Raw genomic sequence first — 21,768 nt, 5'->3', positions numbered from 1 at the left:
CTGATCATATGAGCAGGAAAACATAACATCAAGTACAGCATGTGAAGATCTAATGTAGGATTGTCCAATCAGGAGGAGCTGAGTGATGTCATCAATGTCCGAAACCCAGATAGGACCACAGCGTCAGAGAGGAGACGGGTTAAGGCTAGACGCCGAGGAATATTCTGCCATGACCATTACCTGTGAGTCATCCAAAGAATACTACCCCATAATTTAGTCATTGTATGACATTTAACAACTGCACGGATGATATAAGTTTTATTACATTATAATCTGTCATGACACCGACCGTTTTGTCTCTGTGGTGCTGACCTGTTTGAAGACGAGAAGATCCAGGGTCAGCTGAAGTTCTGCCGATGGTGGTCTGGTCTGAGCCCAGACTCCACCCAGCAGGGAGAGGCAGGTGAGCTCATCCTCCCACTCTCCTCAACAAGCACTACATGTAAAGGGATAGTTCATCCCCAAATCATGTGCTACCACTTTACATTAATTTGCTGTTATATCTGTAGTATTATGCTTTAATTAATGTAGTAACCTATAGTTGTAACTCAGCTCGGACAAAGTCAGATTCCCACCAGCAGGTGGTGTAAAAATACAGACAACAAAGAAGGAACTTGACGTGATAAATGTACGTTAATGTATACATAATTAGTACTATTTAAACATTGTATATTCATTATTCTAAATAGTTTTTCTGGGTACTGTCAGTTGTGAGGTTGTGGTTTCACAGTAGGTGATAACATTTCACTGGATTGATGATGAGATTGACATTAAGACTACAGAGTTGGTTTTGTAAAGGTCATTTGGAAACGTGTCCCTGTGGTATTGGTTCATTTGGATGCCTTTGTTTCTAGAATGTAGTCTGTCTAGAACAGATCATAATTTCATTTCTCAACTGTTAGAGCTTTCCTTAAAATGTAGATTTCAACACAATTACCATTTTCTTTCCAGCCATCCCCCCATCCAGACTTGTATCTATTGCCAGGGAAGGAGTGTTGTGACATACAGTACCAGTCAAAAGTTTTGACACACCTACTCATTCAAGGGTTATTCTTTATTTTTACATTTTTTTACATTGTAGAATAATAGTGAAGACATCACAACTATGAAATAACACATATAGAATCATGTAGTAACCAAAAAAGTGTTAAACAAATCAAAATATATTTTATATTTGAGATTCTTCAAATAGCCACCCTTTGCCTTGATGACAGCTTTGCACACTCTTGCCATTATCTCAACCAGTTTCATGAGGTAGTCACCTGGAATGCATTTCAATTAACAGGTGTGCCTTCTGAAAAGTTAATTTGTGGAATTTCTTTCCTTCTTAATGCGTTTGAGCCAATCAGTTGTGTTGTGACAACGTAGGGGGAGTGTACAGAAGATAGCCCTATTTGGTAAAAGAACAAGTCCATGTTATGGCAAGAACAGCTCAAATAAGCAAAGAGAAACGACAGTCCATCATTACTTTAAGACATGAAGGTCAGTCAATACGGAACATTTAAAGAACTTTGAAAGTTTCTTCAAGTGCAGTCGCAAAAACCATCAAGCACTATGATGAAACTGTCTCTCATGAGGACCGCAACAGGAATGGAAGACCCAGAGTTACCTCTGCTGCAGAGTATAAGTTCATTGGAGCTACCTGCTTCAGAAATTGCAGCCCAAATAAATGCTTCAGAGTTCAAGTCACAGACACATCTCAACATCAACTGTTCAGAGGGGACTGTGTGAATCAGGCCTTCATGGTCGAATTGCTGCAAAGAAACCACTACTAAAGGACACCAATAATAAGAAGAGACCTGCTTGGGCCAAGAAACATGAGCAATGGAAATTAGACCGGTGGAAATGTGTCCTTTGGTCTGGAGTCCAAATTTGAGATGTATTATTCCAACCGCCGTGTCTTTGTGAGACGTGGTGTGGGTGAACAGATGATCTCCGCATGTGTATTTCCCACCGTAAAGCATGGAAGAGGAGGTGTTATGGTGTGGGGGTGTTTTGCTGGTGACACTGTCTGTGATTTGTTTAGAATTCAAGGCACACTTAACCAGCATGGCTACCACAGCATTCTTCAGCTATACGCCATCCTGTCTGGTTTGGGCTTAGTGGGACTATCATTTGTTTTTCAACAGGACAATGACCCAACACACCTCCAGGCTGTGTAAGGGCTATTTTACTAAGATGGAGTGCTGCATCAGATGACCTGGCCTCCACAATCCCCCGACCTCAACCCAATTGAGATGGTTTGGGATGAGTCGGACTGCAGAGTGAAGGAAAAGAAGCCAACAAGTGCTCAGCATACAGTGGGGAGAACAAGTATTTGATACACTGCCGATTTTGCAGGTTTCCCTACTTACAAAGCATGTAGAGGTCTGTAATTTTGATCATAGGTACACTTCAACTGTGAGAGGCGGAATCTAAAAAAATCCAGAAAATCACATTGTATGATTTTTAAGTAATTAATTTGCATTTTATTGCATGACATAAGTATTTGATACATCAGAAAAGCAGAACCTAATATTTGGTACAGAAACCTTTGTTTGCAATTACAGAGATCATACGTTTCCTGTAGGTCTTGACCAGGTTTGCACACACTGCAGCAGGGATTTTGGCCCACTCCTCCATACAGACCTTCTCCTGATCCTTCAGGTTTCGGGGCTGTCGCTGGGCAATACGGACTTTCAGCTCCCTCCAAAGATTTTCTATTGGGTTCAGGTCTGGAGACTGGCTAGGCCACTCCAGGACCTTGAGATGCTTCTTACGGAGCCACTCCTTTGTTGCCCTGGCTGTGTGTTTCGGGTCGTTGTCATGCTGGAAGACCCAGCCACGATCCATCTTCAATGCTCTTACTGACGAAAGGAGGTTGTTGGCCAAGATCTCGCGATACATGGCCCCATCCATCCTCCCCTCAATACGGTGCAGTCGTCCTGTTCCCTTTATAGAAAAGCATCCCCAAAGAATGATGTTTCCACCTCCATGCTTCACGGTTGGGATGGTGTTCTTGGGGATGTACTCATCCTTCTTCTTCCTCCAAACACGACGAGTGGAGTTTAGACCAAAAAACTATATTTTTGTCTCATCAGACCACATGACCTTCTCCCATTCCTCCTCTGGATCATCCAGATGGTCATTGGCAAACTTCAGACGGGCCTGGACATGCGCTGGCTTGAGCAGGGGGACCTTGCGTGCGCTGCAGGATTTTAATCCATGACGGCGTTGTCAAAGTGCGACGTGAATGCGGTAGGCGAAGTCAAACGCAGGACACCGAGCTACTGGAAACATACTTTTACTAACAAAGTAACCAGAGTACAAAACAACCTCCAAACAGGGAGGAGAATACCCGCACAATAGCAACTGCCGAAAATGACGAGAACAATCACACACATAGGGAATACAATACAACATAATAGGAAACAGGTGTACACAATCAAGACAAAACAGGTCAAACACAGAAACATAGATCGGTAGCAGCTAGTACTCCGGGGACGACGAACGCCGAAGCCTGCCCGAGCAAGGAGGAGGAGCAGTCTCGGCTGATTCCGTGACAGGCGTAGTGTGTTACTAATGGTTATCTTTGAGACTGTGGTCCCAGCTCTCTTCAGGTCATTGACCAGGTCCTGCCGTGTAGTTCTGGGCTGATCCCTCACCTTCCTCATGATCATTGATGCCCCACGAGGTGAGATCTTGCATGGAGCACCAGACCGAGGGTGATTGACCGTCATCTTGAACTTCTTCCATTTTCTAATAATTGCGCCAACAGTTGTTGCCTTCTCACCAAGCTGCTTGCCTATTGTCCTGTAGCCCATCCCAGCCTTGTGCAGGTCTACAATTGTATCCCTGATGTCCTTACACAGCCCTCTGATCTTGGCCATTGTGGAGAGGTTGGAGTCTGTTTGATTGAGTGTGTGGACAGGTGTCTTTTATACAGGTAACGAGTTCAAACAGGTGCAGTTACTACAGGTAATGAGTGGAGAACAGGAGGGCTTCTTAAAGAAAAACTAACAGGTCTGTGAGAGCCGGAATTCTTACTGGTTGGTAGGTGATCAAATACTTATGTCATGCAATAAAATGCAAATTAATTACTTAAAAATCATACAATGTGATTTCTGGATTTTTGTTTTAGTCTCTCACAGTTGAAGTGTACCTATAATAAAAATTACAGACCTCTACATGCTTTGTATGTAGGAAAACCTGCAAAATCGGCAGTGTATCAAATACTTGTTCTCCCCACTGTATGTGGGAACTCCTTCAAGACTGCTGGAAAAGCATTCCAGGTGAAACTGGTTGAGAGAATGCCAAGAGTGTTCAAAGCTGTCATCAAGGCAAAGGGTGGCTATTTGAAAAACCCTTTAATGAGTAGGTGTGTCTAAACGTTTGACTGGTACTGTAGGTCGAGTGGGAATCTGGCAAATAGTATATACAGTGCCTTGCAAAACTATTCATCCCCCTTGGCGTTTTTTCCTATTTTGTTGCATTACAACCTGTAATTTAATTTGATTTTTATTTGGATTTCATGTAATGGACATACACAAAATAGTCCAAATTGGTGAAGTGAAATGAAAAAAATAACTGAAAAGTGGTGCGTGCATATGTATTCACCCCCTTTGCTAAAAAGCCCCTAAATAAGATCCGATGCAACCAATTACCTTCAGAAGTCACATAATTAGTTAAATAAAGTCCACCTGTGTGCAATCTAAGTGTCACATGATCTCAGTATATATACACCTCTTCAGAAAGGCCCTAGAGTCTGCAACAGCACCAAGCAAGCGGCACCATGAAGACCAAGGAGCTCTCCAAACAGGTCAGGGACAAAGTTGTGGAGAAGTACAGATCAGGGTTGGGTTATAAAAAAATATCTGAAACTTTGAACATCCCAAAGAGCACAATTAAATCCATTATTAAAAAATGGAAATAATATGGCACCACAACAAACCTGCCAAGAGAGGGCCTCCCATCAAAGCTCACGGACCAGGCAAGGAGGGCATTAATCAGAGAGGCAACAAAGAGACCAAAGATAATCCTGAAGGAGCTGCAAAGCTCCAAAGCGGAGATTAGAGTATCTGTCAATAGGACCACTTGAAGCCGTACACTCCACAGAGCTGGGCTTTACGGAAGAGTGGCCAGAAAAAAGCCATTGCTTAAAGAAAAAAATAAGCAAACATGTTTGGTGTTCTTCAAAAGCCATGTGGGAGACTCCCCAAACATATGGAAGAAGGGGCACTGGTCAGATGAGACTAAAAGTGAGCTTTTTGGCCATCAAGGAAAACGCTATGTCTGGCGCAAACCCAACACCTCTCATTACCCCGAGAACACCATCCCCACAGTGAAGCATGGTGGTGGCAGCATGCTGTGGGATGTATTTCATCGGCAGGGACTGGGAAACTGGTCAGACTTGAAGGAATGATGGATGGCGCTAAATACAGGGAAATTCTTGAGGGAAACCTGTTTCAGTCTTCCAGAGATTGCAGCTGTAATTGCTACAAAGTATTGATGTTGGGGGGGGTGAATAGTTTGCACGTTCAAGTTTTCTGTTTTCTGGTCTTATTTCTTGTTTGTTTCACCCCAAAAAATATTTTGCATCTTCAAAGTGGTAGGCATGTTGTGTAAATCAAATGATACAAAACCCCCAAAAATCCATTTTAATTCCAGGTTGTAAGGCAACAAAAAATAGGACAAATGCCAAGGGGGGTGAATACTTTCGCAAGCCACTGTATCACCATTGCCTCACTTTCCCACAAATCCTCTTTCTCTTTATTCTTTCTCTGTCAGTCCATGACATATGAAATCGATGAGTCATTTAAAATGTGTAATCCACGGCTGGCTGGATGGCTGGCTGGCTGGGCCCCCCAGGTTTGTTTGTTTTTTCTTCTCTCTCAGATGAGAGCGATAAGGGTGTATGGAGCCTCACTGCTCCACTGTGAGACAATTCAATTATGCCATCCAGCTCTCCTAACAGCCTGCTAATTCCTCTGCTCCTACCGCCTCAAACACATGGCCCGTAGCCACAGTTTATGTTAGTGCAGGATGTCGTACGGTACACTCGGGAAAGGATTTAGATAAAAACAGATAGCATTATGACAGGAGGGTGCGTTGGGTTGAGAGTGCCAGGATCCCTGTCTCTGCCTAGTGCTGGAGACATCACACACTGACCAACAGCCATCAGTCAATACTACGCAGCACTGATACACAGCCCATTAGCGGCAGGCAGGAGGAATCCAGCCCTCTAAAGAACATTACTTTTCCCTGCAGCTCTGTGGACTCCCTCTTCTCATTCTGCATTCTGAGATAGAGCACTCAGCCGGAGCCCTGGTGCAGATAAATGGGCCAAATTAAACTTAATGACTTGACTGACAGCTGGAAGAGCTTCAGCCTTCCCTTGCCTGTCGAGAAGAGTGTTGGTCAGCAAATGTTGCTGTTTCCAGTAAAATGTTGATACCATGCCTATGATTTTAAATATTTGATCATATATCATGTGGGAAGGCTAAATTATTATGCTTTCACATTTCTGCAACCGTCTCTTATGACTGAAAAGAGCTTCTGGATATCAGGACAGCGATTACTCACCTCGTACGGGACGAAGGATTTACTTCAGACATCCGACAAGGCACAAATCCCGTCATTGCAGGAGAAAGAGACAGAGATATCGGGGAAGTAGGTCGGGGTGCCTTGTAAGGATCCGACGGCAAGTGGGTAATCTGCCTCTACCATCATTCCTATTAGCCAACGTACAATCATTGGATAATAAAATAGACGAGCAATGATCACGAATATCCTACCAACGGGCCATTAAAAACTCTAATATCTTATGTTTCACAGAGTCGTGGCTAAATGACGACATGGATAACATACAGTTGGCGGGTTTACGCTGCATCGGCAAGACAGAACATCCACCTCCGGTAAGACAAGGGGTGGCAGTCTGTGTATATTTGTAAACAACAGCTGGTGCACGAAATCTAATATTAAGAAAGTCTCAAGGTTTTGCTCACCTGAGGTACTTCATGATAAGCTGTAGACCACACTATGTACCAAGAGAGTTTTCATCTATATTTTTCGTAGCTGTCTATTTACCACCAATGCTGGCACTAAGACCGCACTCAATGAGCTATATAAGGCCATAAGCAAACAGGAAAACGCTCATCCAGAGGCGGCACTCCTAGTGGCCGGGGACTTTAATGCAGGGAAACTTAAATCAATTTTACCTAATTTCTACCAGCATGTTAAATGTGCAACCAGAGGGGGAAAAAACTCTAGACCACCTTTACTCCACACACAGAGACGCGTACAAATCTCTCCCTCGCCCTCTGACCATAATTCTATCCTCTGAAATTCCTGCTTACAGGGCTGTGTGGTGCCAGGATAACAACCTCTCCCTCAATGTGATCAAGACAAAGGAGATGATTGTGGACTACAGGAAAAGGAGTACCGAGCACACCCCCATTCTCATCAACAGGGCTGTAGTGGAGCAGGTTGAGAGCTTCAAGTTCCTTGGTGTCCACATCACCAACAAACTATCATGGTCCAAACACACCAAGACAGTCGTGAAGAGTGCACGACAAAGCCTATTCCCCCTCAGGAGACTGAAATTATTTGGCATGGGTCCTCAGATCCTGAAAAGATTCTACAGCTGCACCATCGAGAGCATCCTGACAAGTTGCATCACTGCCTGGTATGGCAACTGCTCTGCCTCCGACCACAAGGCACTACAGAGGGTAGTGCGTACGGCCCAGTACATCACTGCTGCCAAGTTTCCTGCCATCCAGGACCTTTATACCAGGCGGTGTCAGATGAAGGCCCTAAAACTTGTCAGACTCCAGCCACCCTAGTCATAGACTGTTCTCTCTGCTACTGCACGGCAAGCGGTACCGGAGTGCCAAGTCTAGGTCCAAAAGGCTTCTTAACAGCTTCTACCCCCAAGCCATAAGACACCTGAACAGCTAATCAAATGGCTACCCGGACTATTTGCATTGTCCCTCCCTCCACCCACCCCCTCTTTTACGCTGCTGCCACTCTCTGTTTATTATCACATTTTACACTTTAGTCATTTAGCAGACGCCCTTATCCAGAGCGACTTACAGTTAGTGAGTGCATACATAAAAAAATAAAAAAAATTGTTCATACTATTATCTATGCATAGTCACTTTAACTCTACCTACATGTACATATTACCTCAATTACCTTGACTATCCTGTGCCTCCGCACATTGACTCTGTACCGGTACATCATGTATATAGCCTCGCTACTGTTATTTTACTGCTGCTCTTTAATTATTTGTTATTTCTTTTTCTTTCTTATTTTTTCCTTATCTATTTTTTTACTCCACACATATTTTTCTTAAAACTGCATTGTTGGTTAAGGGCTTGTAAGTAAACATTTCAGTGTAAGGTCTACACCTGTTGTATTCGGCACATGTGATAAATAACATTTGATTGGATTTGATTGGATTTTGGCCTTCTTCAGCTTTTTTCCCTCCCTCACCTCCCCTAAGACAAAGATATACAGGTAACTGCCAAAATAAAGGAAACGCCAACATAAAGTGTCTTAATAGGGCGTTGGGCCGCAATGAGCCAGAACAACTTCGATGCACCTTCGATGCACAAGTGTCTGTAACTGTATTGGAGGTATGTGACACCATTCTTCCATGAGAAATGTGTTGTTTTGTTGATTGTGGTGGAAAACGCTGTCTCAGGTGCCGGTCCAGAATCTCCCAAAAGTGTTCTGTTGGGTTGAGATCTGGTGACAGAGACAGCCATGGCATATGGTTTACATTGTTTTCATGCTCATCAAACCATTCAGTGACCACTCGTGCCTTGTGGATGGGGGCATTGTCATCCTATTGGGGCATAGCCATGGTAGCCAAAATAATGGCCAAAATAATGGCCTGTCCAGCATTTTTACACATGACCCTAAGCATGATGGGATATTAATTGCTTAATTAACTCAGGAACCACACCTGTGTGGAAGCACCTGCTTTCATTATACTTTGTATGCCTCATTTGAGTAATGAGACAGTTACCTGTATGTCAGCTGACAGATGGGTGTAGACACTAGTGCTAATGAAGTAGAACCCCCCACCCTGGGCCTGTGTACCCCCTCTCTCTCCCCTGTGTCGAGGCCAGAGCACTGACAGGCCACAGCTGTCCACTGTGTCCAAATGAACTGAGTGGCCAGGGCTGATCGGACATGACAGCCCTGTCTCGACCTGCAGCACTTCTTATGGCTGGTTTGACATGCCAGTGGCAGTCTGTGATTCATCACTATATTCATTGCATTGACTAGCAGGTTCACTGCAGAAAATTAAAATCTCAAACAATTGCATTTTCAATAAAACTTCAAGCGCTGATGTTTGAATATAAGGCAATCGACATAAGCTGAATTAAAGTTTCTGAGGACCCTGTGTGCCCCACATTGTTCTGAACCACCAAAGTCATACGTCAAAAGCTCCTCAGTGATGTAGAGTTGTATATGAGGTCATTTCCAGCCTCCTGCACAATTAATGGAGGCATATTTACTCCATGTCACTGGCACCATCTGGATTTGGGGCTAGGGCCACATTACGGGGCAGACTGCTCAGAAGACTGCTCAGAAGACTGGAGGAACTATGTCACAAATTAATCTCCATTCATCTGACCCCACCCTCCCTCCCCCTCACACTTGATTGGCTAGGATCAAAGTTGAGATTAGTTAGTGCCGTGGAGATTGGATACAATTGAATGGAAGATCTAATGGGACATATGATGTCTCTTGGATGGATGGTGAGGGGGAGGTGTGTGTGCGTGTGCTCTGCTTGGCCAGGCTGGGATGCTGCAGATGCACTGGCGAGGGACTCCGGTACCGTCTGCAGGGATCTAAGCCCTGACGTAATGCAGCAGGAATCCAGTTGCCAGCAGAGCCAAGAGCCCAGTGCAGCCAAGAGGATCATTTGAAACTGCTGCTGCGGTGTGTGTGTCTGTGTGTGTGTGCGCGCGCGCTGGCCCACACACCAGCGCCCCTCTCACATCAGGAGCTCAGCATAGGGGCTGTCCCCCCTCCCCACTTGCACCCCACTCAACAGGCAAAGGGAAGGATTGTTTTCAGCTGTTCCATAAGCTGCAGAGAAAGTGCTGACTTTTCAGCATGGTTTTCAGCACTGAAAGTTGCAGATAAAACTTTACCAATGTAATTTGGGTCGAAGGGTATCTTGATCAGTTACTGAGGAAGACACTCATTAGGGACTTGATTCTCTCCAAATGAACTGACAACATAGTAGTGTTTTCCTCCCACACTACAGACCTTCCAAATGAATGCATTTGTAAAACAGGTCAGGATGATTAGGCCTGTGTAAAACCCAGTTTGGACTGTTGTTTTGCAGCAGTGTCCTTCACTGATGATGAGAAGGAGCAACTGAGGAAGTTCACCAACCGTTCCTACTTCCTGGACAAGAAGGCCTGTGTCATGGTGTGGCTCAGCCTGGTGGACATCATCCTAGCATACTGCTACAAAGTGCGCACTACAGAGGGAGAGCACAACGTGAATCAACGACCGACAAGAGATCGTCACATTGCAGTTGGCCTTGAGTGGCAGATCTCTACATCCTCCACCATGTCAAAGCTTTAACATGGGCTTACACCAATATCCTGTAGGGATCTTGAGAGCTCAATGTTGTCTTAATGTCACTAACCCCTACTACATGGAACTCCCAGTCCTTTGCAGCACAAATGGAGGTGAAAGTAAGAGAGTAAAGGTCTACTATGAGAGATTGTCTGGTGAGACCATAGATGTCATGTTCACATATTAATGTGTTTATATACATCATTGGGTCAGACCCAGAGCTGTAATTCTTACTACTGCCTTGAAGACATACTTTAGACAGCTACCTGTGAAGTCATCTGTGAATGTTATATTAACATCTGGGGTGTTATGGCCAGATACTCCATAGACATTCTGGAACAAAGTCTGCTTTTCCGGAGTTGTGTTCGTCTAATGTAAAGGATCTATAATGGACACTGGGAACTGAGTGTTTAAGAGTGTGTGACCTGGACCTGCCTGTTCTTGATATCATAGCATTCTCGCGTGTTGTAGACTGCAGGTTGAATCACCATGGACCATCGGAAAACTCAGTGGGACTCTCTGCTGGCTTGAGGTAAGTATTAGGGGGGCAGTCCCTATTTAAGTAAACTCAAATTATCATTGATTATCCCACAGCATTGTTGAATGTCGTTTCTGATTGGCTAGAAGAACATTCTAGAATGGACATTAAAACCAGATAACGGGACAGTTGGAAAAGATATCGGGACAGTTGGAAAAGATATCGGGACACCTTGCAATCATGAAGCAATATGCGCCTACACATGCTACAAAGTTACAGAAAGCTAAACAAACAAGCGCACACACTGAAATTGGATACATTGTAAAAGCACGTCCAACAAGGAAAAACTTGCATTGATTTGTTTTTGCAGAGACATATTTTCTGGGAGTGAAGAACAGGAATTGTTCCTGTCCAATCCGACGCTAAAGCTGTCAAATCCTCCCACATGTTTCTAGTTTGACCAGCTGTTTTCAGCAACTAATATTTATTAATTCAGTTGTCGTATTGGCAGGTTTGGCAACAAACAATTTAGCTAGCTTCTAGCCTAGTGTTTGATATGCAATGCGATCTCCTCGTAATTAACAGTCAGTGTTGATGAGTGTCCTGACGAGAAGGCAAACTTTTCTAGCTATGCCAGGCAAAATCGGGCATTGTCAGCTTATTGTTATGGATGTATCCAAATGAATGTCAATAGAAAACAGCTACTTTGCTGTTATTCTGGCTGCAGAGGTCGTGTCTGTTAGCCGTAGCTAGCTGGCTAGCTAGCAAGCAAGGGATAAGAACATTGCAAGTGAGCATGGCAACAGAACATATAGAACGAACGACTTGGTCGCAGCCATAAATATCGAACTAATCGAATGAACGACTGGGTCGTGTCTCTAGCAACCAAAAGATGTGTCACGATCGTCGTAAGAACCGGACCAAGGCGCAGCGTGATAAGCGTACATTCTTTTAATGAGTACACACAAACAAAACAATAAACGATACGTGAAGTCCTAGGGTTAAACACAAACCTTACGGATCAAGATCCCACAATTATCTGTGCCAAACAGGCTGCCTAAGTATGGTCCCCAATCAGAGACAACGAGAATCAGCTGCCTCTGATTGGGAACCACCCTGGCCAACATGGAAAACACGAACTAGAACGAAACATAGAAAATACAACATAGAAACTACCACCCTGGCTCAACATTAAAGAGTCCCCAGAGCCAGGGCGTGACAGTACCCCCCCCCAAAGGCGCGGACTGCGACCGCGCCAACTAAACACCACAGGGGAGGGGCCGGGTGGGCATTCCGCCTCGGAGGCGATCCGGCTCCGGGCGCGACCACCACTCTCTCTCTCGCCCTCGTGGTCTGGCCCTGCTGGCCGGAGCTGGACTGAACACCGGTGGAGCGGATTGCTCTGGCTCCGGCGTGGAGCAGCTGACCGGTGCCGGACCAGGCACAGGTGGAACAGGCACGGACCGTGCCGGACTGACGACGTGCACCACTGGCTTGGTGCAAGGAGCGGGCACGGGCCGGACTGGGCTGGCGATGCGCACCACTGGCTTGGTGCGGGGAGCAGGAACAGGCCGGACCGGGCTGACGACGCGCACCACTGGCTTGGTGCGGGGGGCAGGAACAGGCCGAACCGGGCTGGCGACGCGCACCACAGGCTTGGTGCGGGGAGCAGGAACAGGCCGGACCGGGCTGGCGATGCGCACCACTGGCTTGGTGCGGGGAGTAGGAACAGGCCGGACCGGGCTGGCGACGCGCACCACTGCCTTGGTGCGGGGAGCAGGAACAGTGACACGAACAAAAACAATAAAACGATACGTGAAGTCTAAAGGTTCTACACCAAAACAAACCTATACAGAACAAGATCCCACAATTAACTGTGCCAAACAGGCTGCCTAAGTATGGTTCCCAATCAGAGACAACGAGAATCAGCTGCCTCTGATTGGGAACCACCCTGGCCAACATAGATCCACACGATCTAGAACATAAACCTAGAAAACTAAACATAGAAACTAACACCCTGGCTCAACATTAAAGAGTCCCCAGAGCCAGGGCGTGACAAGATGAGAAAGTATGAATTTGCTTATAAAAATGAAAATATCAATGAAATAAATGTATTTCTACTGGTAAATCTGTGTTTTCATATTGTTTTCTTTGGCAACTGTGGTATAAGCGGAATAAACACCTCCTTTCTGTACATTACCTTGGAAAAATGAACTCCGCAAAAGGACTCTGCTCTGCCTCGTCACGCTGCATCGTCCATTATTTCCAAGGTAATGTACAGAACGTCAGCGTTTATCCCTTTGTCACACCCTGGCTCTGGGACTCTATATGTTGAGCCAGGGTGTGTTCATTCTATGTGTTAGATTTCTATGTTGGTAGTTCTAGTTGTGTTTATTTCTATGTTGGCTAGAGTGACTCCCAATCAGAGGCAACGAGTGTCAGCTGTCGTTGGTTGTCTCTGATTGGGAGCCATATTTAAACTGTCTGTTTTCCCTTTGTGTTTGTGGGTTCTTGTTCCAGTTGGTTTGGTCATTGTTACCGAGGACGTTACGAGTCGTTTGTTGTTTTGTTGATTGTTTTTTCTATTATCACTAAAGATAATAAAGTTAACCATGTTCGTTCATCACGCTGCGCCTTGGTCTATTCAATACGACGATCGAGACAGAAGAACCCACCATACAAGGACCAAGCAGCGTGTCCAGGGGCAGATCTTGGACTGGACATGGGAGGAAGCGCCGGGAAAGGAGATGGAGAGGTTGGCGATGGCCCAGGTGGGCAAAGTGTGGTCCTGGGAGGACATGCTCGGGGGAAAAGGGCCATGGGCTAGGATTAAGGCCCTGGCGAGAGAGGAGCAGCGGCGTCAGCAGTGTCAACGTCGGACAGGCGAGAGGCAACCCCAGAATTTTTTTAGGGGGGGGCACACGGCATGGACGACGGGGCTGACGGAGGCAGAAAAGGGGCGGATTCAGAAGGCCACCAGGTTACGGGGGCCACTGGTCAAAGTAGGGAAGGAAGGTGTAGAGGCACGGCGAGAGGTACTGGGGTGTGTAACCAGTCCGGTCCGGCCCGTTCCAGATCCCGAGGTAGAGCCAGTGGTGTGTGTCCCCAGTACGGTCCGGCCTGTTCCGGCCCCTCGCACCAAGTGTACGGTGTGCGTCGCCAGCCCGGTCCGGCCTGTCCCTGCTCCACGCACCAAGCTTACGGTGTGCGTTGCCAGCCCAGTCCGGCCTGTCCCTGCTCTACGCACCAAGCCTACGGTGTGCGTCGTCAGCCCAGTCCGGCCTGTCCCTGCTCTACGCACCAAGCCTACGGTGTGCGTCGCCAGCCCAGGCCGGCCTGTCCCTGCTCCACGCACCAAGCCTACGGTGTGCGTCGCCAGCCCGGTCCGGCCTGTCCCTGCTCCACGCACCAAGCCTACGGTGTGCGTCGCCAGCCCAGTCCGGCCTGTCCCTGCTCTACGCACCAAGCCTACGGTGTGCGTCGCCAGCCCAGTCCGGCCTGTCCCTGCTCCACGCACCAAGCCTACGGTGTGCGTCGCCAGCCCGGTCCGGCCTGTCCCTGCTCCACGCACCAAGCCTACGGTGTGCGCGCCAGCCCAGTCCGGCCTGTCCCTGCTCCACGCACCAAGCCTACGGTGTGTGTCGCCAGCCGGTCCGGCCTGTCCCTGCTCCACGCACCAAGCCTACGGTGTGCGTCGCCAGCCCAGCCCGGCCTGTCCCTGCTCCACGCACCAAGCCTACGGGGTGCGTCGCCAGCCCAGCCCGGCCTGTCCCTGCTCCACGCACCAAGCCTACGGTGTGCGTCGTCAGCCTGGTAAGGCCCGTTCCTCCTCCACGCACCAAGCCAGGGGTGCGAGTCGTCAGCCTGGTAAGGCCCATTCCTCCTCCACGCACCAAGCCAGGGGTGCGCGTCGTCAGCCTGGTAAGGCCCGTTCCTCCTCCACGCACCAAGCCAGGGGTGCGCGTCGTCAGTCCAGCACAACCCGTGCCTGGGTCACCGGTGCCTGGTAAGGTCCCGGTCAACTGCTCCACTACGGAGCTGAAGCTAACCGCTCCTGCTAAGTCCAGTTCAGCTCCAGTCAGCGGGGCCAGACTGGACCAGGGGCGCTATGGGGGGGTTTATTGGAGGGTGGTGGGCAAGGCCGGAGCCAGAACCGCCGCCGAGGAGGTATGCCCACCCAGCCCTCCCTGTTTTGTTCAAGTTGAGGCGCGGTCGCAGTCCGCGCCTTTGAGGGGTACTGTCACACCCTGGCTCTGGGACTCATATGTTGAGCCAGGGTGTGTTCATTCTATGTGTTAGATTTCTATGTTGGTAGTTCTAGTTGTGTTTATTTCTATGTTGGCTAGAGTGACTCCCAATCAGAGGCAACGAGTGTCAGCTGTCGTTGGTTGTCTCTGATTGGGTGCCATATTTAAACTGTCTGTTTTCCCTTTGTGTTTGTGGGTTCTTGTTCCAGTTGGTTTGGTCATTGTTACCGAGGACGTTACGAGTCGTTTGTTGTTTTGTTGATTGTTGTTTCTATTATCACTAAAGATAATAAAGTTAACCATGTTCGTTCATCACGCTGCGCCTTGGTCTATTCAATACGACGATCGAGACACCCTTACATAAATCATCCCTTAGTATGGGCTTTGGCACTGCTTCCCTATGGTGGCTATTCTGAGCTTCTGGCCCTTTCTTGATCTATAGGCTTTTATTGATCTAGATGTGCCTGCTCCAGCCCCTGAAGGAGGAAAGCTCTCAACCAGGCCTATTTTTAGCACTGTGCATTACCATTTGATTGAGTTTGCTGCAGCTGGGTAAAGAGCCATATATATATATATATATATATATATATATATATATATATATATATATATATATGCAGTTGAAGTCGGAAGTTTACATACACTTAGGTTGCAGTCATTGAAACTCGTTTTTCAACCACTCCACAAATTTCTTGTTAACAAACTATAGTTTAGGCAAGTCGGTTAGGACATCTACTTTGTGCATGACACAAGTAATTTTTCCAACAATTGTTTACAGACAGATTATTTCACTTATAATTCACTGTATCACAATTCCAGTGGGTCAGAAGTTTACATACACTAAGTTGACTGTGCCTTAAACAGCTTGGAAAATTCCAGAAAATGATGTCATGGCTTTAGAAGCTTCTGTTAGGCTAACTGACATCATTTGAGTCAACTGGAGATGTACCTGTAGATGTATTTCAAGGCCTACCTTCAAACTCAGTGCCTCTTTGCTTGACATCATGGGAAAATCAAAAGAAATCAGCCAAGACCTCAGAAAAAAAACTGTAGACCTCCACAAGTCTGGTTCATCCTTGGGAACAATTTCCAAACGCCTGAAGGTACCACGTTCATCTGTACAAACAATAGTACGCAAGTATATACACCATGGGACCATGCAGCCGTCATACCGCTCAGGAAGGAGACGCGTTCTGTGCAAATCAATCCCACAACAGCAAAGGACCTTGTGAAGATGCTGGAGGAAACAGGTACAAAAGTATCTATATCCACAGTAAAACGAGTCCTATATCGACATAACCTGAAAGGCCGCTCAGCAAGGAAGAAGCCACTGCTCCAAAACCGCCATAAACAAAGCCAGACTACGGTTTGCAACTGCACATGGGGACAAAGATTGTACTATTTGGAGAAATGTCCTCTGGTCTGATTAAACAAAAATAGAACTGTTTGGCCATAATGACCATCGTTATGTTTGGAGGAAAAGGGGGAATGCTTGCAAGCCAAAGAACACCATCCCAACCGTGAAGCACGGGGGTGGCAGCATCATGCTGTGGGGGTGCTTTGCTGCAGGAGGGACTGGTGCACTTCACAAAATAGATCGCACCATGAAGAAAAGGAAAATTATGTGGATATATTGAAGCAACATCTCAAGACATCAGTCAGGAAGTTAAAGCTGGGTCGCAAATGGGTATTCCAAATGGACAATGACCCCAAGCATACTTCCAAAATTGTGGCAAAATGGCTTAAGGACAACAAAGTCAAGGTATTGGAGTGGCCATCACAAAGCCCTGACCTCAATCCTATAGAAAAAGTGTGTGCAGAACTGAAAAAGCGTGCGCGAGCAAGGAGGCCTACATACCTGACTCAGTTACACCAGCTCTGTCAGGAGGAATGGGCCAAAATTCACCCAACTTATTGTGGGAAGCTTGTGGAAGGCTTCCCGGAACGTTTGACCCAAGTTAAACAATTTAAAGGCAATGCTACCAAATACTAATTGAGTGTATGTAAACTTCTGACCCACTGGGAATTTGACGGAATAAACTTCCGACTTCAACTGTATATCCACTGATTATCATCTACTGGTGCACTGGTAGCGCACTGTTGAGCATGAAAAACCCAGCAGCCCTGCAGTTCTTGACACAAACCGGTGTACCTGGCAGCTACTACCATACCTTGTTCAAAGGCACTTACATGTTTTGTCTTGCCCATTCACCCTCTGAATGGCACACAAACACAATCCATGTCTCAATTGTCTCAAGGCTTAAAAAAAAAAATTTAACCTGTCTCCTCCCCTTCACCTACACTGACTTGAAGTGGATTTAAAAAGTGACATCAATAAGGGATCATAGCTTCCACCTGGATTCACCTGGTCAGTCTATCACATGGAAAGACTCACCTGGTCAGTCTTTCACATGGAAAGAGCAGGTGTTCTTAATGTTTTGAATACTCAGTGTATCTTGTATCCTCTAGTAACTGTTTTAGGGCTGACCCCATTTAGTCGACTGGTCGATTGTTTGGTCGTTAGGCTTTTGGTTGACCAAGATTTTTTTTTGTCCAGCAGTGGCAAATATGTTAAAAAAATGTTATGGCACACAAGCCGCCTTTCTGAGTGGACTAATCCATTGCGGAGGCTGCAGGGATGGCACAGCAGTATCACCACTAGTACATTTACCATTAATTACCATCATTTATCATCTACAATGTTTGTTTGTTTACAGTAATTTCTGTTAATCCATTCAATATATTATTATTACAGTCTTACCCGTTGTACGTTTTGGTTTATTTCATTCCATTTACGAGTTGTCAATTTGTTCATTGTCTTTTGTTTGGAGCGCTCCTGTCAATCTTGTGTACGGACAAGCACCTGATTACGCATAGAAGTAGGCCTAGGCTACCTGGCCTGCACGTGAATGTAGGCTTATAAATGTGCCCATCTGGGGATCTGATACTATTTCTGATTGTCTTAACTCACCATCACTGTGTAACTTCTCAAAGTAATTTTGTGTTTGCCTCAAACAGCAAGTAAACAAAGTCTGGTTTTACATCCATTGAGAATGACAATAGTTCCTCAAGGTAGCCTATTTGAAAAATCTTTCCAACTCTCTCCCTTTCGATAACCACTCAGCATGAAAGGGGAAAAAATTTCATGCTCTGATCCGGTGGAAACGTCATAAAAAAGGTCTACCTGATTACTTCTTATCCTTTGCGCAAATAGCCTACAGCTGTGTCTGTCTGTCCGGAGCTCACTGGCAAACTCTGAGGGCCCAGAATATTATACAATATTGCAAGTTTGCTAGAACAAGCTTCAGCCGGACCAAGTTAATAGTTGATACAATGGTTCAAGTTCCTTGCAGAAAGGCCATGCGTAGCCAATGTGATTTATAGGATATTTATTTTTATCAATATATTTTCTACCGGCTGGCTGCAATGTTTTTAATTGTTGGCTTGATGTAGGCTATTTTTACATTTTGCCAATGGCAGTAGAAGTTTCTTTTAGATTTGTAGCATTGTCATTTAGATAGAATTTCGATTAACCACATGACATTGATTTTGAGATATGAAGACTTTATTTTAAATGAAATTAAACTGTTCCACGAAAATGTGCAAATGAACGATTCACTTCGCTATTGTATTAGTTGGGATTCGGTTCAATCGCAGTGAATCGAATAATGTGAATCAAAATAATAATTTGTAAATCATGAACAGTAATTTTGGGAAAAAAAGATTTGATGTAGCCTTTCTTTTCGATTATGTGGCTTTAAAACTTGTTTTGTAGATACTTCCAGTTGATTTGGGCATTCAATGTATGGGACATTGCAACGCAATAGATGCTGGTCAGCCTGCAAAGTAAACACTTCTAAGGTAGCTACGGTAGCTAAGATAAGTATGACTAAACTTGAAAACGGTACATTTCCTGGAGAAAATATGTGGGGTTGCTTCAGCTGAATAAAAAGATTTGTAGCATACCATAGCCATTTAATCTTTTGATATATTGAATGAGCGAATTATTTCAAAAGGAATCAAACTTATTTGGTTGTAATGTTATATATACATCAAGGGTGGTCAACCATCCTCCAGGAGAGCTAATGGGTGTGCAGGCTTTTATTCCAGTTTCCCTCTAACAAACCACATTTTCGAAATTACCTGCTTAACCGGACCTTGATAAACTGGCTCTGATGTGTTTGAGCAGGGCTTGATCAAAAGCCTGCACACCCAGTAGCTCTCCAGACTGAGGGTTGACCACATGTGTTTTTTTACAGTTGCCTAACAGCTATTCTGCTTTGTGGGGGGTTAAGTGCCTTGCACAATGACAGGAAATGGTACATGGGATCAGAGAGCAGCCTTACAGTGTTGGTTAAAAGTAATGGGGAAAAATGTGTATGAACCCTGCTCCCGGTAATTGGGCAACTTTTGCAAATGTTTTGTTGTCTGAGTGAGGTAAAAGCTGTAAATGAAGAGGACTCTATGTATTTTGAAAGATGAGACTTTGATGTCATACTAGCAAGCTAAACACCCGTGAGTCCAAATGTGCATTTCCAAATCATAAAACTCATGTCATAGAGTGTACTGTTACAAGATGACATGGCGTCAAACCCTCGGTTGTTCTCAACAGAATGAGCCTATGTTTGTTTATTGTGCCGAAAATTTGCCGCGCTGCACACACATGAATGCACTCATGACTCCTTTCTATGAGCAACAAAATTACGATCTGTTTCTCTGAATTGCCTAACACTCTAAGATCATATTTCATAACTTAGCTAGTCATGCTGGCAATAGAACAAGCTTTCAAATCATGCCCACCTGACCCAGATTGCAATTTATAATGGACCGTTTTTGGATTGCGTAAACAACAGTAATTGTGTGATGGCAGGGATGCAGGGTTGTGTTCTAAACTAAACTAAAAGTGTGCTTGCTCTAGTTCCTCAACGGCACAGCTAGGAGAGTTCAAAAAATTACTTTTATAGTTGAAGGCTCTTTGAGTTATAAAAGTAAATTGAAATTGCTTAAGATCTGTGCACACTTTGAAGAGGTGTGTGGCCCCTTGGAGACACCAGTTAGACCTCTCACTCAAACGTTGTCATTTATTTGTCTTATGTTGCACATACCCCACATTTTCCAGGAATAGTCTTATCTTACTGAATGGATCCAGAGTATTTTCAGATTTCGTTATCAACAAATGCGGCAAAGTACATTAAATGTAAAATGCACATAAAATCAAGCGTAATGTTTGGATTCAATCTTGTGGCAGCTGAACTGTTGTGTACTCACAATTTCCACATTATCTCCAAACTGTTCCCTTTCAATTGCTACCATGGTTATGCATATGCTTTTAATATTTCTTCTGTAAGAAACATTTCAGGTTAGCCCTATCCATATAGGCCAATTCCTACGAGCGTAAAGTGTTATCCAGCCTCCTAACCATTCAGACAGGGTTGGTGTAGCTGTTAACCAGCCTCCTAACCATTCAGACAGGGTTGGTGTAGCTGTTAACCAGCCTCCTAACCATTCAGACAGGGTTGGCGTAGCTGTTAACCAGCCTCCTAACCATTCAGACAGGGTTGGTGTAGCTGTTAACCAGCCTCCTAACCATTCAGACAGGGTTGGTGTAGCTGTTAACCAGCCTCCTAACCATTCGGACAGGGTTGGTGTAGCTGTTAACCAGCCTCCTAACCATTCGGACAGGGTTGGTGTAGCTGTTAACCAGCCTCCTAACCATTCGGATAGGGTTGGCGTAGCTGTTAACCAGCCTCCTAACCATTCGGACAGGGTTGGCGTAGCTGTTAACAAGCCTCCTAACCATTCAGACAGGGTTGGTGGTTGGTGTGCAGCTGTCTTATTTACAGCCATGCTGCTAAACAGCCCCGGGGGAGAGGGGATGAGCCCTGCTGACATGCAACGAGACACTCTCTCTGAGCACAGTCTTAACAAGCCAGAGAGGATGAATAAAAATCGAAGCAGAGGGCTCTCTCTCAGCTCTATTGTCCACCGATGCAGAGAAAAGCCTTGAGTTAAAAAAGTGATTAAGGACCACCAACAATTTAAAGGCTGCGGTTGCAGAAGGTGTTTAAGAGTTCCTCGCTTATTTCCCCCTCTATAAAAGGGACTGCAATTAGGAGTGGGCAAGCCTGCTTAGTGCTGGAGGGAAAGAGAAAAGCAAGAGGCTGCTGAGCCAAACTTTTAAAGATGAAGTCCCTTACTCTTCTTTTGTAAGGTTTCCCTTTTTTAATGTGTCTGGCCATGATGAAAATGCAGTATGTCTTTTTGGTTTGTTTTCTTTCAGGTGTACAGCTCGTTGCAGGAGGTCCTGGTGGCCTTTGGGAGGAGGGTGTTGTGTTACCCGCTCTACAGGCACTTTGCCCTGGTCTCTGCATTCGTGCAGGATGCAGCTCGGATCTTCCAGTCAGGTGAGTCTAGACTAGACGATGCCCTCTGTGACCGCTGACCCCTGCCCTGAGGCAG

At 45.6% G+C, this 21,768-nt stretch overlaps 1 pseudogene; it reads left to right on the top strand.

The window, feature by feature from the left end:
- LOC121575796 overlaps positions 1-21,768 on the top strand; it is a 62,470-nt pseudogene that overhangs the window by 17,768 nt on the left and 22,934 nt on the right.

The sequence above is a fragment of the Coregonus clupeaformis genome, chromosome 10 (assembly GCF_020615455.1).
Source record: "Coregonus clupeaformis isolate EN_2021a chromosome 10, ASM2061545v1, whole genome shotgun sequence".
NCBI classification, from domain to species: domain Eukaryota; kingdom Metazoa; phylum Chordata; class Actinopteri; order Salmoniformes; family Salmonidae; genus Coregonus; species Coregonus clupeaformis.
This window is presented reverse-complemented; position numbering and strand designations above follow the sequence as displayed.